Below are 16193 nucleotides of genomic sequence, written 5' to 3'. Positions count from 1 at the left end.
CTACCCATGCTAGCTTAAGGGCGTAAGGAAGGATCTGGGTTGTCTGGTCACACAGACAATGAAGAGCTCATTTGGACTATTAGGCACCTCTGATCCTGCTTCGGGGAGCCTGAGGGAGCCTCTGGCTACACAAGAAATATAAGGGTCATTTGGATTACTAGCCACCTCTGGTTCTGGTTCGGGGAGCTTCATATGCCCTGGCTCAACAGATGACACAGATCACCAGGCTATCAATAGCCTCCAGTTCCCAGCTTTCTGGATAGAAGAACTTCACATCCCAAACATAGCCCCTTCGCTCCTCTTCTCTCCTCCCAGTCCCACCCTCCTTCCCTCTTTTCCCTCAGGTTTTACCTTTTTTTTTTTTCCATTGACGAAACAATCCTACCTGCTTAACATTCCTGTTTTTCCTGGTCATCTATGGGACCTTGATGCTCCCAACACCCATGATTCTGGAATGACCCCCACCCTATAAACTACTCCTGCGATCCCATGGTGCTGTAGCTTCACAGACACATAAAAAGCGAAAGCTATGGGCTGGAAAGATGACTCATCGGTTAAGAGCCACGGCTGCTCTTCTATAGGATCCAGGAACTTGGAGGTCCTGTGGCTGAGGAGTGCTGGGACATCCAATAAAGCCCTGGATCCTGTCTATTGGGCTCAGATCACTCTACCAGAATCAGGCCTGTAGTCTATTAGTGAGAGTGTTGTCATGACTCAGTCACCTGGGCCTAGAGAACCTTCCTCTGTATCTCAAGAAAACCCCACTCACTGGATAAGGGAGGAGCCACTGAGGAGGCCTTGGCACCCACCTTACCGGAACAGTGGGATGGAATATCGTGACTGGTTAGCTGGCCTTGACCATGCGAGAGAACCTGGGGGCCAGCAGCCTGGTGATGTATTTTCATCTGTCCCAGCACCCCCAAGTCCACAGGTCTAGCAGCAAAAGATACTTTCTAGAGACTCAGTACGATGGGGCTCCTAGGGCTAGGGATGGGTCTGAGAAGCCCAAGCCCCCTCCTGCACATCCTTCCCACATGCTCCAGTATGGTGTGCCCAAAATTCAGGGCTCTTCAGTGGGTTCATGAATCCAAGGTTTGGGAGATGTAGACCTTCAGCACACAGCCCTGGGAAAGGGTGCTAGTTGGAGTACAGGAAGAGCCAGGCAAAACTTCTGGTTACAGAGACAGAGGACATTACTGTCCGTGTCACCAACAGAAAGAGGCGGTGCCCCCTGGAGCTTCTCACAGCCCAAATGAAAGATCAATGGCAGCGTAAAATGGCTTGTTTTACATGTTTCCCCTTTATTGTGTGTACAAATGTGTCAGTTCATGACTTAAAAAAAAAAAAATCTTGGTCCTTTGAAGTGACGGATCTTTGTTGTGTCCTTTTTGTCTGTCTGCCCTGTCTCCTGGCTACAAGGCTTTGGCTGCAGGGACAGGAATGTCATTGTAGTCCCTGACTGCCCACGGGGGACACAGAGGCATGCTTGCATATGTGTACATGTATGTATGTGCATGCACGTATGCACCTCCCTAGGTGTGTACATATTTTAGAGTGTGCCAGTGCTTGTGTATGGAACACAGGGGCAGCCAAGCCTCTTTCCTCAGGCCCCACGTATCCTGGAGCTGAGCCTGGAATCAGAGCTCCAGAAGGCCGTGGAACTCCTGTACTCTGGCCTACCTGGACTCTGGAGTGGAACTGTGGCCAGGCCAGGTGCTGCCCACATAATATAGGATCTACTCCTTAATGTCCTGGGTGCCCATTCTGCTGTCTGTAGACCTGCCACTGGTGTAGATGGAAAGCCAGCTCCCTGGAGGAGCCAACACTCAAGTGTGTGGCCTCTCTGATGTTGCCACAAGATCCGACTGCTAAAGAGAGAGGCAGGTCTGAAGACCAGGTAGAGCCCAATGGAGTCTAGTGTGCCCTAGAGGTCTGAGATGTTTTTAGCTATCTCATAGCTCCTTGGAGGTCCCTCTACATGTGTGTTTAGATTGAGGACATGCTTTGGACAGCTCTCAGACCAAGGACTGGAGTCCCAGGAAAGGTTCAGCATGGCCAAGGGGAGCATCGGTGCCCATCATCATCTGACCTTGCTGATCTGGGGCAACTCCAGCCCTTAAGTTACAGGAGCTCAGCTTATTACCCACAAGGACATGACAGGCCACAGCTTTTGCCCAAATGTGAAGGCTCCTTTCTCCTTCTGCTCCTCACACCTTTGTCTGATTCTGCCCTCTTAAGGAAGGTCCTCCCCATGTCGTCTTAGCCCCAAAGCTGATGGCATTGAACCTCTTTACCAGCAGGATCACAACATTCCCCTGTCATCTGATGTGTGCTGAGAACATCTGTCCAGTGCTGGACTTCAAATTTAGCTGGCTTCTAGGCTAAGGGTCTATCCCAGTGGTGGAGGGCTTGCTTAGCATGCGCGAGGCTTTGGCATCCATGCTCAGTCTCATAAGACAACAGCATTTGTTTATCTTTGAAAATCACTCTTCAACTGCTCTCAAAGATGTGCAAAATGGAGGCCCAGGAAAGAGGCCTCCAGGTCTCCCACTAACATCAAAGTTTCTTCCTTGAAGGGGCTGAAAAGAGAGTTCAGTGATTAAGAGCTCCTGCTGCTCTTCCTGAGGAACAGAGCTCCATTCCCTGCAACCAAATGGCAGTTCACAACCATCTGTGGCTCCAGTCCCATGGGGTCTCATATCCTCAGCTGGCCTCAGGCCTCATCTGTGGGCATCGAGCATACACAGGCTTCACAGGGATAGATGCAGGCAAAATATCCATACACAAAAACTAAATAGGTAAAAAAGAGTGAGTCCTGCCTTGGTGGAGGTTGGGAGCCAGAGTCAAGTGCATCTTCTCTAAAGACCCCAGCAGGAGCTAGAGGTGTAAGCAAATCTCCTCTGTAATGGAAGTTTTGGTTTCTTTATAAACTCAGTTATGTTATGTAAACATGTTTTTCTTTTAATCTCAAGTGTGGGATTTTAGTTTGATCTTTAATTTGTCCACAGCTGATAATTGCCTCATGCAGTGGAGTGGTCTTTGCCAGATGGAATTAGTTGAATTTTGAGGACTCTAAGAGATATAAATACAAGAGCCCAGAGGAAGAAGGTATGGTGGCTTGGAGGAGATGGACGGACTGAGGGCTGTTTTCTGCATTTTCTGGTTTGCTGGTTACCTGGACTACTGGAAGGGAGGCAGAGACTTTAAGGAACCCCCCCCCCCAATAAAGTAGAGTTTAGAAAACTAGTACTTACACTCCTCCTTCCTCATCTTGTCCCACACCTTCCCTGCAGGTACCAGAAACTTAAGCTTGGCTTGGACAGATGAGTTCTATGATGTCCACACCTCAAAACACATAATTCAAGCTGGGAGTGTAGCTCAGTGGTAGCCCCTTGTATGAGGCTCTGGGTTCACACATGCACATACACACACAAGGCAAAACAAGCAAGGGTATTCAGGCACACCCCACAGACAGCACAGGCAGAAGCACCCCTCTGAGGAAGGGCAATTTTACCCAACTCCAGGAGGCGGCACTGCAGCCAGACTTCCAGGAAATGATGACACTCAACTAAGGTCTCACTTGCAGTGAATGACAACACTGGAAAGAACAGTCTCACTCCTGTGTGAGGATACCTTCCTTACCTGTCTGACCCTGTGGAAGCACTCAGCTGAAAACAAATTTAGGCCTCTCCCACACCCCAGTTTTTTTTTTCTTTTTTTCTTTTTCTTTTTTTTTTTTTTTTCAAAAACTGGATGCTGTAATCAGCTCTGTGCAGACTCTCAATGTACAGGGGTTGCAATGCACAAGGATAGAGCATATGGCAGAGTCCAGGAGTCATGTCACGACAGGAACACAGGCTTAAACAGAATAGACAGGTTGCTGAACACCAGTGGCTACTCATCCATATCGGCCTGGTAACTGCAGACAGCCTTAGCCCACCCTCTCTCCTGGGAGCCTGCCAGTCATGCTAAAAGCAGGGTGCCAACATATGGGACTCCACACCCCATGCCATGACAGCTCTTGACCACTCCCATACCTTGGTTCAGATAGGCACTGTCTGATCACCAAGAGGACTTAGCTAATAATGAAGAGCTTATTGGAAGGGCCTTCCTATGCAGGCTTACAGCTCCCATTCCCAGGCCTTGGGGTTACTACTCAATTCATGATAAAGAGTGGTGGTGGACTTGCTGTCCTGTCAGACTAGGGAACTTCAGAGAGTAGGATGCCAGGACACTACTGCAAGAGAAGGGTCTACTCACAAAGTACCTACCCATTGTTGCCTGTAGGTGGAGCTGGAGAGGGGACACGACAGGAGGAAGGGTTACAGAGGAACTGAACCTCGAGGACCCAGGGACAAGTCCAGTGGTCAGGACTTGGGGGTGTCCTGAAGGAACCTGGGATAACATGGGAACTGTCAGGGATAGCAGAGCCTAGAACAGGGTGAAGGGGGTTGTTGAAGATGACGGCGGGGTTAGCAACCCCACCACTCCTAAGAGTTCTTCCAGCCCTGAGGCTGATCCACAAGAGTGCAAGCACAGCAGCTAGCCTCAAGAGTTCTGCGAACCACAATACACCTCCCTAAGTGGCTCCATTTGACATCCCAGGGGCTTCATCCTTGGTGGGCCATATACACAGGACAGACACCCCATGCCTGCACCGTTCAGCCCAGCCCCAGGTACATAGGCATCCGGACACTAGTAATGATTAGTGTTGTGCCTTTCTGCCCCCTCCTTTTCCCCAGAAACCTGATCAGGAAGCAGGTAGCTGAGGCTAGCACCCACCGAGCCTGCACTGTCCACAGCAACTTAGACAAACATTTGCTGAACGCTGTCTACCTGCCATCCTGTTCCGCACCTACACCCTCTTGGTATATGGTGTACATAAATTCCATTCCTACCCTCCTGAGAGACACTCGGGTGGAGCAGATGATAAAAAAGAAAGTGGGTTATCCTCTAGCCTGGCTGCCCCCGGACCAGCTAGGGAAGTGGTCCTGACACCAAGGGGCCCTTCCTGAGCCACCACTTCCGCTCTTAGGGCAGGACCTACGGGTTCCTACTCACAGAACTCCCAGCACAGCCCCCAATGTCTTAGGCCACATTAGGACCTTGCTCTTCTTACTAATGTAACATCCTAAAGACCATCAGAAGAGGAGGGCAGCGTACTCTGAGGTCACTGCTAAGCTAGAGGAGACCTGTGCAGGGAGTCTCTCCCTAGCCTTGAGCCCCCTCCGCTCCCCCACCCCCAGCCGTCTGCCTCATCCAGCATAGTACTAACCCGGCTGAACTCAAAGGGTTGAACTTAACCAAGTTGAAAGAATCAGGGGGAGAAAAAAAAAAAAAAAAGCAGGTGAAACAACTGCGGCGCTGAGAGGGGCGGGGCGCGAAAGGTGCCGCCTCCAAAGGGCAATTAGGGGGTAAAGGAGGGGGGGGGAGAAAAGAGAAGGGGCGGAGGAGGGAGGATGAATGGAAGGCCATCAAGGGAAATGAAGGGGTAAAGAGGAGGAGAAGGGACGGGAGATGGGGTTGGGAAATGAGTAGGAGAGGCGGGGAGATCCAGCCGGCTGGCGCGTTCCTCCCGATTTGCGGTTCGGCCCTCAAGCACGCGCGTGAGGGGCGGGGCGGTGGCCATTGAGTGGCGCTGCCATTGTGCCAGCGCTGCAAGTGGCGACACGCTCGAAGTCCGCTCCCTGGTGACGCCTGAAAGCTCCTTTGACCGGCAGCTCACCTGCAGAGCCGGCTCTATAGAGCCTCTGAACGCGCAGCAGCTGCCAGGGGCCGCGGGCCGGGCACCTAGGGGGACAAAGAATGGGGGCCGGGCCCTTTGAATGAGAGGCCACTTGGAAGCAGCAGGCATGTGCCAAGCCGAAGACTAGGGAAGAAAAGTGCCCTTCGTGTGTCTCAGCAGTGAAGGGGACCCTTTCTCAGCCGCTGAGACCTCATGTGCATGACAAAAGCGCCGGCGCGAGAGCCAGGCAATCGCGAGCCCGCAGGGCTCTACTGCAGGCGTCCTGTATCCCAGACGCTCCCTCCCCTTCACCCTCGGCCTCCACACCCTGGTAGGAAAGCCGGGAAGGACCTGATCCATCTTGTTGAGCAGCCCTGGGTCTGGCCTTCTAAGCTGGTGAGATCTAAAGGACCAATGTTTTCACCTGTAAAGGTTTGGAATAGTCTTTTGGGCCAGGACAGGGGCCATATAGCTACTATAGACACCACTAGGCCATCCAAAGCCTCATTCCACCATCATCTCCTTCGGGACAAAGTGAAACTTTGCTTTCACCCAGGACAGGTTCCTGCCTCCACTGCTGTCCATTGCTCCCCACTAGCCCCCTCACTGGCCTCATCTATGCCCAGGCACTTGTAGCACGTGAGCTGGCTGGAATCTCTCCTCCCCTGGGTAATCCTTGACCACTCCAAACATCTTGCCCCTTTTTATTATTGCTGCCAAACAGCTTTTGAGGGAGGTCTTCCTCCCTGCTGTTTCTTCCTAAAGTGACTGTCCTCACTTTGTACTGTCCTTGAGGCAAGCAACTTGCCCTGAGGCCTCGGTAGAGAGTAGTTGGGCCTAACTCTGCCACAAATCCCCTTTCCTTTTGGCCTGGCTTCATGGGCTGGCCACGATGGTACCAGGAAAGTGTCTGACTTTCATTCAGCTCTTAATCCAAATCACTTCAACTTGGCTATTCCTAAAAGTACAGGCTATGACCCTAACAACCATGTTCTGTGTCTTTTTGGTCATCTTCTTGTTCCCATTCTTCTCCTCCTTCTTCATTTTGGCTGTTCAAGATAGAGTTACTCTGTGTACCCTGGCTGTCCTGGAACTTAAGACATCTGCCTGCCTCTGCTTCCCAAATGCTAGGATTAAAGGGTATGTCACCATGCCCATTGATGGCCTTGTCTTCGAGTCAAGACTTGTGTTCAATTTAGTCATCCTGTTGATGCTAACTGCTCAACTAAGGATAGCTAAAGAAGCCTCTGCTTTGTTATTTGGGCACAGCCTCTGCCAAGCTAGTGATGCTTTTTTCAACCTTACACCTGATGAAGTAGGCAAGGTCATACATCTGCCTGTCCCAGGCACACTCTGCATCAAATCTATGTGCCTGGAGCCCCAGAGTCCCATGGGGCCCAGTGTCTGCAGGGATCAAAAGTAAGGTTCTGATCAGCTAAATCCACTGTGTGTGGCCTCCCAGTGCCTGCAGAGATGGGTTGGGCTGCTGATAGGATTAAGCCGGATTACACACATCCCCAGTGGGCTGACGCCTCTCTGTTTTGGCTGACCCAGGCTGCTAAGATCTGGAGAGTAGGAAGAAAGCCACTGTGGCCCTTGCTTCTCTGCACACCATAACTCCCCACCCAGGTACAAGAAAGAGAGAGGTGGACAGGGCCTTAAGGGCCACATCATATGGAACTGTTTGTTACTTATCTCACAATATGTAGCTTAGATTGGCCATATAGCTCATCATCCTCCTGAGTGCTGGGATCATTGGCAAGGATCACATTCAGCCTTCTTTGTGAGCTTTCTACATATAAAGTGTGTTCCACAGGTAAGCATGGTGGTGTCTACCTGAAATGCTAGCGCTTGGGAGGCTGAGGCAAGGTCAAGGCCAGTGTGGGCTACATAGCAATAATCAGACCAGCCAGGGCTACACAACAAGAATCTCCCAAAACAGCAAACAAATATACCAAGATGTGTTTCTCTCCATTGCATAGTCCAGCACTTCCACAGGGGAAGACCATGTACCACCCATGACGCTCATCCTCCTTCTCAAATCCTGCTATAACTGACATTTAGTTTGGACCTCGGCCTGGGCTCGCCTTGTGACCAAGCCATTGCAGGCCTTGGGGCACAGAGGGGCCCAGGGTGGCAGGGGTCCAAACATAGACACTTTTTCCAGCTCCAGTTACAAACATAGTCTGGGCTGAACCCTGTGGCTGCCCTGAGGGAGGGGGACTGTCTCCTGCTCAAGGCCTAAGCTTAGGTGGACAGGCCATTCTGTGTAGAGCTCCTGGGCAACCCCAACTGACTTCCATTTTCTTGGCATCAGTGTGCCGGTGTGAGAACACACTCAAAGGAATACATCTGCACTTGGGTGATGCCTTTTTCTTCCCACCTTTGAAGAGATCCTCCTGCTCTGGTCCTGGGGGTGCTGTGAGACCCATGGGATCCACAAACATGGACCAGAGGAAAGGCTTGGCACACCCACCACACTTGGTCCAGTTTTCCTGAGGCCAGGACCACTCAACATCTCTGTCCTGAGGCCCTTCCCTGGGTTTACAAGCCTCTCCCTAAACTGATTTCCTAAACTCCAAGAATGAGATTCTAGTGTTTTAACTCTGAACTCCAAGTCCTGGGAGAGAACAACCCAGACACTCTGTTTCACATGAAGATATACCAGCACTTTTGGTAGCTCTTCTGTGCCAAAGCCCCAGGAGCTGCTGGCACAGGTCACCAAGCTTCCAACCTGGGCAGGGATGGGGTGGGTGGAGGTGAGGGGGTGGGGTTAAGAGGCAGATGCCTCCTGCCCACATTGCCCTCTGTTCACTTTCTCAATGACCGGGGCTTGGTGCTCACGGTTCTGACCTCAGGCAAATGCGTCAGCCTGAAAAAATGGGAGAAAAATGAATACACAAGTGTTAAAACACTTTTTCTTCAACGGGTTAATCTGTTAGCCTACTGGATTCTCTCAGCTGGCTGTGGTTTAGAAACACTTGTAGCAGGGAAAACCCACCTGTTTCTGGGTCTAAAAGGTATAGGGGCCATGTTATATTGGTCCAAGGTGAGTTAGGGTGGCCAGTGTCCTCCGGGGCTTTGGGGCAGGGCTGACCAAGTAGATGCCGCTTCTGGGTGTCCACACCCAGGAGCTAAAGTAAGGCCGGCACCGAATAGGGCAGGCCAGAGAACGCGCTTCTGATTTGAGTTTCAAGCTTGGAATCCTGGGTCCCCTCCCACTTAAGAGTCCGCTTGGGGTCTTTCTGCAAGAGGCAAAGCCTGGTCGCCGCCCCTGCAAGGATATGCTGGGGCCCTGGGGACAAAAGAGATCAATTCCGGGGTCTCCCGGCAGCCAAGTGACGCCGCGGTCCTTGAAACGATTTTCACAGCCAGGGAAGCCAATTGTATTTTCCAGCTCATTAAGCGGCGCACAAAGCGCCTGGCGGCCGACGGCGCGGATTCCCCAGGTCCCGCCCCGCCGGAGACGGCCGTGCTTTGTCCACGCAGTGTACCGCCTGTTTATCCAGGCCCTTTGAACAGTGCCCTGCTCGGCGGGGCCGCCTGGGAGAATCCTGACGAACCCGGAACAAAGCGCCCGCAGCCGCCGAGCAAATGATTAAAGAAGTCGGACGCTCACAACATCTGGCCGCCGCTGGGGGCGCGGCCGCCAGCACATTGGGACAAAAATTCGGTTACGGACGCCAGAGGTGGCAGGGTGCAATGGCCACGGAGACTCTCTCTATAATGCTGGAAGTGGAGCCGAGGACGTGCTGGCTGGTGGAGCTGTATGTGGGAGTGACAAGCACTGCCCCCCTCCCCCGCCCTTACCATCACTTAGTAGGACAGGGAGGGGGTGGGGAGCAGGCTCTTGAGGACCGGATAGGCTAGGGATCTTTCTTGACAGAAGGCTGAATGAAAGGGCATTCTTTGACCCCTCCTCACCCTGTTCTGAGCTGACCTAAGGGCACTCCTCACTCACAAGTTGGCGAAGCAAGGGAAAGCCCCCCTCCCCCAACACCTAGAAAATCGGCACTCTGGAATATGACAACTCAAGAGGCCTGCTTTCACTCTCTCTTCTTAGGATACTGGCTGACCACAACCACCTTAACCTTAATCCACAGGGCCAACCAACCTCTTCCAGGATGCTACAGATGCACCTGCCTTGGTCTGCATTTGGCTCCAGGTTTTGATGCCCAGCATACCTGGATGCTCGGGTGGAAGGTTTGAGGTAGCCCTTTGTGGTCCCCACAATCCTGTTCCTGAGATTTGAGGAGTCAGGGGTAGGGTAGAGTTAAGACCAGCCTGGGGACTATTGGCTATGGGAACTTTGGGGGTTCGGAAACAGGAGGATCTGTGTGCTGTCTGTCACACAAGAGGATGCATGCTCCTCCTTCCCATCACTTTGAAAGGCAACACTGCTTCTCTCCAGGTGTGGGATCTCCTTTTGGCACCATTCTCCAGGGATGTCCTAGCCTGTTAACCCTAGCCCCTGCCCAAGGGCTTCCTATGACCACAAAGGTATTCTTGCTTCCATTTTCAAGCCCTGATCACTGTTTCTTTTGCAATGCCTCAAAAAACAAAAGCAAAAACAAAACAAAACAAAACAAAAAAAACAAAAACAAAAACAAAAAAACAGACAAAGAAAGAAAAGCCAAAAAAAAAAAAAAAAACACCTCTTTTAGCTTACAAACCCAAGAGCAATCTGAAGATACCTGGAATAGATGCTGGAGCCCAACCAGCCCATGGTGAAATGGAGGGAAAGCAGGGCGGGTGGACTCACAGACCTGGCTGCACAGAAGGTAGAGTCAGAGGTCCCCAAAAAAGACGACCCAAGAGGCTGCCATTAGCCAGCTCCAGGCACCAGGTATCTGAGGAGATCAGCCCTCTCATCCCCAAGTCTTTGGGGACTCATCATACCTGCTGAGCGGGAATTGTGTGATCCACCCCCCACCCCCACCCTAGCACCAGGGAGATGGGAACAAATGTCTATTTATACCCAAAGGGGGATGGGGGTGGACACACAGACAGACCAAAGGAACTGTTCCTATCTGGAGTTCCTTACAGGAGCACGGGTAGAGGGTTACTTACAGAAGCATGGGTGATTCAAAGGGAGATGAGTTGCCAAAAAGTCCACCCCAGTATAGGTGAGGACTCACAAAAGCTGCATTTCTGGAGCTTCCTGCAACTTGCAGGCAGCGCTAACCCTTGAAGAGTTCCCTCTCCCCAACAATTACTACTGTTAACACGACCGTGAGGAATGTAGCCACGCCAGACGAATCCCTTCTCTCGGCTTTTCATTATGACTTGTCTCTTGGCATATTGGAGATGAGTGGTCAAGTCCGGTTCGCTGGGGCTTCCAGACCCTGAAAGTCCCATAACACTTAAAGGCTCATTTACCAAACCCATGGCCCTAGTGGGAGGCTGTACACTCCTTGTGGAAGATGGGCCTAGGTGTCGGTGTGCCCTTGAAGAAGGCGTCTTGACTCTGACCACTTCACCCCTCTCATTCTTTGCTCACAGAGTGAGCAGCTCTTCCCCACCACAAGCTGCCCACCATAATGTTCTGTCAGAAACAACAGGGTCAACTGACTATGGACTGAAACTTTGGAAGCCCTCACTTAGGTGTTTTGTCTAGTGACAGAAAGGTGAGTAAGAATGTGGAAAAGAGGTCTTCCCTCAATGCTTCCCAAGTCTAGCTGGAGTGGAGGGCCTGGTCTGAGTCAAAGGACAGTGGGCTCTGGTCAAGCGCTGTTGCAGCCCTGTTTGAGAAATCTTAAGATAAAGACCTGAAAGGACTAACGTGCTTCCAAATGGTGTGACTGCCCCAGAACAGAACTCAAAAATACTGAGGTGGCTGTGGTGGCGCATGCATTTGATCCCAGCACAGGTAGAAGTGGGGGAATCTCTGGCAGTTCAAGGCCGGCCTCATCTACATAGCGAGATCCAGGACAGCTGAAGTAATTTCAACAAGAAAGCCACCCCACCCCCTAGGCTCAAAAGTTTGAATGCTTAGCCATGAGGATATGACTCTATTTGGGAAGGATCAAGAGGTGTGGCCTTGTTGGAGGAAGTGTGTCACTGGGGGTGGGCTTTGAGGTTTCAAAAGCCCATGATAAGCTCAATCTCTCTTTCTCCTTCTCTCTCTCTATCTACAGTTCAGGGACGTAGCCCATAGCCATTTTTCTAGCACCATGACTGCCTGCTGCAAATGTTCCTCACCATGATGATCATGGACTTAGCCCATAAAACTGTAAGTAAACCCCCAAATAAATGCTTTCCTTTAAGCCGGGTGGTAGTGGGGCCCACCTTTAGTCCCAGCACTTGGGAGGCAGAGGCAGGTGGATCTCTGTGAGTTTCAGGCTGGCCTGGTAACAGAGTGAGTTCCAGGACAGCCAGGGCTACACAGAAATACCCTGTCTTGAAAAACAAAAAACAAAAACAAAAGCTTTCCTTTACAGGGTTCCCTTGATCATATTGTCTCTTCACAGCAACAAAAAGGTAACTAAGACACGAGCCAAGGCTACACAGATTTGTGTAGCAAACAAACAAATACAGACAAGACCTGAGAGGGCAATGTGAAGGCTGATGCTGCCAACTGTGAAACTTGCCATGTGCATCTACTTTTCCCCCAGTGGTTTAATATAGATAGTTAATATGTTTAAACCACAAAAAAAGCAAAAAGAAAAAATTACAAAATAAATTGTAAAACAAAATTAAAAAAAAAAAAAAGAAAAGGAGTAGTGGAGGCTGACAAGATGGATAAGTGGGTAGAGGCACTTGCCTTGAAAGCCTCCCAGGCAAAGTCTGATGCCTGGAATACCTATCGAGGAGGTAGGAAAGAAGTGACTCCACAGAGTCATGTCTGACCTCAACCCCTATGTCACGGCAAATGCAAGTCCCTAACCATACACACAAGGGTAGGAAACTAATTTCGTTTTTCCAAGACAGGGTTTCTCTGTGTAGCCCTGGCTGTCCCAGGCTTACTTTGTAGACCAGGCTGGCCTCAAACTCACAGAGATCTGCCTGCCTCTGCCTCCCGGAGTGCTTGGATTACAGGCCTGCGTCACCGTGCCTGGCTAGAAAATTAAAATTTTAAAGTAGTAAGTGTGGAACTGGATGTAAATGAGGAACTGGACATGGTGGTTCATGCCTTGAATCCAAGAACTCAAGATGCAAAGGCAGGTGGAGTGCTGTAAGCTTAAGGCCAGCACAGTCTACAGAGAGAACTTGTCTCACAAAAACAAATGTGCATTAGTGGCATAATTGTTATGGGAGCAATCAAACACTTTTTGATTGGATTTAAGGCCTGCTACACAAGACGAAACCCATACATGACATTGTTAAAATGGCCAAGAACCTGAGACTGGAAAGGGCATGTGCCTACAAAAAAAGCAAAAAGAAAAAAAAAATACAAAACAAAAACAAAACAAAAAACTACTATTATTCTTCTGCTAAAGAAAATAGCAGTGAAACGACTCCTAATGATATAATGTTATACCCATGTAACAGAACATCACTCAGCCCTCATCAGAGAAGCTTCTTCTTCCAGTAGATGTTAATTAGCAGGGAGATCCACAATTAGACCATGAGTCAGAAAGACTGTAAGAGCCAGAAGTAGTGGATGACTCCAGGAAAGTGTCTTCCAGACACAACCAGGCTGCTGCACATATGAACTCACAGAAACTCTGACAGTGCCCACAAGACTTGTACAAGCTCAAACCAGACGAGAAATTCCAGCACTGAAAAGGGAAAGTGGACACAAAGCCCCATGCCTAACTAACCAAGAAACTATTTGCAATCCATACCTGTTGGGAATAAGAATATGGGCTTTCTCCAGTGGAGTGTAACTGGATACATCTATCCCAGGGCAGGCCAAGAGTATTTGGCCAACACAAAACGGACTACACATTTTTGTTTTGTTTTGTTTCAGCATTTTTTTTCTAGTACTGATTTTCTTATTTGAGTTTTGTTTTGTTGTTGTTTTTCCTTCTTTTTCTTTCTTTTTTTTGAGAGAGAGAGAGAACAAGAAGTTGGGTGGCTAAGGAGGTTGCCATCTTGGAGGAATTGGCAGAGGGGGAAAGAATATGACCAAATGTATTGTATGAAAAATTAAGACAATAAATAAGTAACAAATAAATATAAACAGGAAATGAATTTGCTAGCATGTTTTGTGGAGTGAGGAACTTGCTGCTGTCCTCGACTTGGAGTTTTGCATGAAAGTAATGTTCATGTCTGATGTCTTTCAAATGTAGCCACCATAGAGCATCTCAAAGAGTAGATAGATACCTTGTATCTAGGCACGGTGGTGCACACCTGTAATGCCAGCACTATAAGAGGCAGAGGCAGGTGGATTTCTGTGAGTTCAAAGCCAGCCTGGTCTACAAAGTAAGTCCCAGGGCAGCCAGTCATGGCTAATAACCTCCAGAACTATTTATTTCAAAATATCCTCTGAGTTAACGCTTTAGATGTACTTCTTAGACTTTTATTTAGCATGTGTGACTCCCCGAGCTGCTACTCCTTATATGGAGTCAGGACAATAATGGATTTCTGATCTCTAAAAGAACACAAGCCTTAACAAGCATGCTGAATGAAAGCAACCACTTATCGATACACAAAAATGTCCAGTACCCAATAATGTGATACACTCATCATATAACATTGAACAACAACAAAAAATCACAAGTGCCAGACATTGTGGCCAAGGCCTTTAATTCCATCACTCGGGAGGCAGAAGCAGGGAAATCTCTGTGAGTTCCAGGCCAGTTTCGTCTGCATTGTGAGTTTCAGAACAGCCAGAGATATGTAAAGGAACCCTCTCTCAAAATAAAACAAGCAAAAACAAAATCGCAAGTGTACAGGAGCAAGAAAACATGACCCCTAGTAAAACTTGAGGTCTGGTACCTACAGGCATCTCTATCCCTTCAACTGGCCAAAGACAGTGATGCCGCCTGTGCATATGGGATTTCAGTGCCCGCGTGGCAGAAAGGGGCCCTTCACACCGCACCACTGCTACCCTGTAACCCAGGCTCTTTGCTAGCTCTTTGTATATGGACTGGGAAAGAGGGAACTGCAGATATCCTGCAGGGGACATGTTTGTGCTGTGCTGAGGCCTACGTCTTCATGTCTATTGGAAGAGATCACCCGCATTCGCACGCGCGCGCGCGCGCGCGCGCGCGCACACACACACACACACACACACACACACACACTTTCCATCCTTCCTGCCTCTCTTCTGATTCTTTTTTTCTTCCAGCTTCTTTCCCTCTCCTTTTCCTCTTCACTGGTGCTTTTACCAGTCAGGAGCCAGCCTGGCTTGTGCTGGGCAGAGCTGCTCAGAACTGAATCCCTTCAGGAAGTGTGGGGGGGTGGGTGCTGAGAACTTGAGGTCAGACTGTATACTGGCTGGCAGGAAGGACCAGTGGACCTGTTTCTGGCCCATAATCCTGTCCCTCTTCCTGGGCCAGACCAAAGCACAGACTTCTGCTTTCTCCAGCCAGGCAGGCCCAGGCAAGTTGCCCTTCATTCCTTTTGTTTGTTTGTTTATCTTCTTTGAACATTCTTGCCAGTGTTTTAAGGATGCAATTATCATCAATCAACTCAGAACATCTTTGTTAAATTAGAGAGCAGCAGGCAAGTGTTGGTAGCATAGCGGTGCGCACAGCTAGCTGCCTTCTAAGAGAGCAGCAGTCTGGCCAGTCTGGAAATATAGGAAAAACTGATTAGGCCTAGCCAGCCAGGAACCTTCTGCTAGCCTCTTGGAGCAGCTTCAAAATTCACATGAAAAAAACAAACAACAACAACAAAAAAAACTTTCTAATTAATTTCTCTGCCTGAGCTCAACCATTAGACTGAGCCCCAAAGCGTTACTCCATTTAAGTAGTTTTGTCTGTCTAAAACAAATAGAGAGATTTAGATTGTTAATTTTGTGCTCTAGCATATTAATCGGACTTGATTTCCTAATTCAATCTCCGCTGTATTTTTAAAATCCGAGCCCGGGTTTCTCTCTATGGAAAGAGGCTGCAGCGCCACAGCTTGCTTTGCAGCGTAGGAGAGCGTTTTTTCAACAAAACAAAACAAAAAACAAACAACAAAAAAAAAGCCATGAAGTTTGGGGAAAAAGCATAACCAGGAGCGAGGAACTCTAACTGGCTTTGGCCCCACCCTTCCGCAACCGAGAGAATCCTCAGCTGGGGTTTTCAGGCACCTTCAAGAGCGATCAGGAGGTTCCCACCCTGCTTGCCCAGGTCAGGGAAAGACTGCGTCCCTGGAGACCCCTCTCTGGGGGCCTTTCGCGAATCTGCATCAGCCGAGCGAATGCAGTGCACCAGAAGACAATGCACCCCGCATCCAGTTGCCTCCCGGCTTTGAGCAGCCTGCGGTGCCTGCAGCCTAGGCTAGTATCTTAGCTTCCTCTAAGGCTACTAAGAGGTCTGCCTCCACCACCTTGCCTTGGCCTCTGCCCTCCGGATCCAGGACGCATCTGTCT

This window comes from Meriones unguiculatus, chromosome 1 (genome assembly GCF_030254825.1).
Source record: "Meriones unguiculatus strain TT.TT164.6M chromosome 1, Bangor_MerUng_6.1, whole genome shotgun sequence".
NCBI lineage: Eukaryota > Metazoa > Chordata > Mammalia > Rodentia > Muridae > Meriones > Meriones unguiculatus.
The sequence above is the reverse complement of the archived record's forward strand: the minus strand, read 5'-3'. Positions refer to the sequence as shown.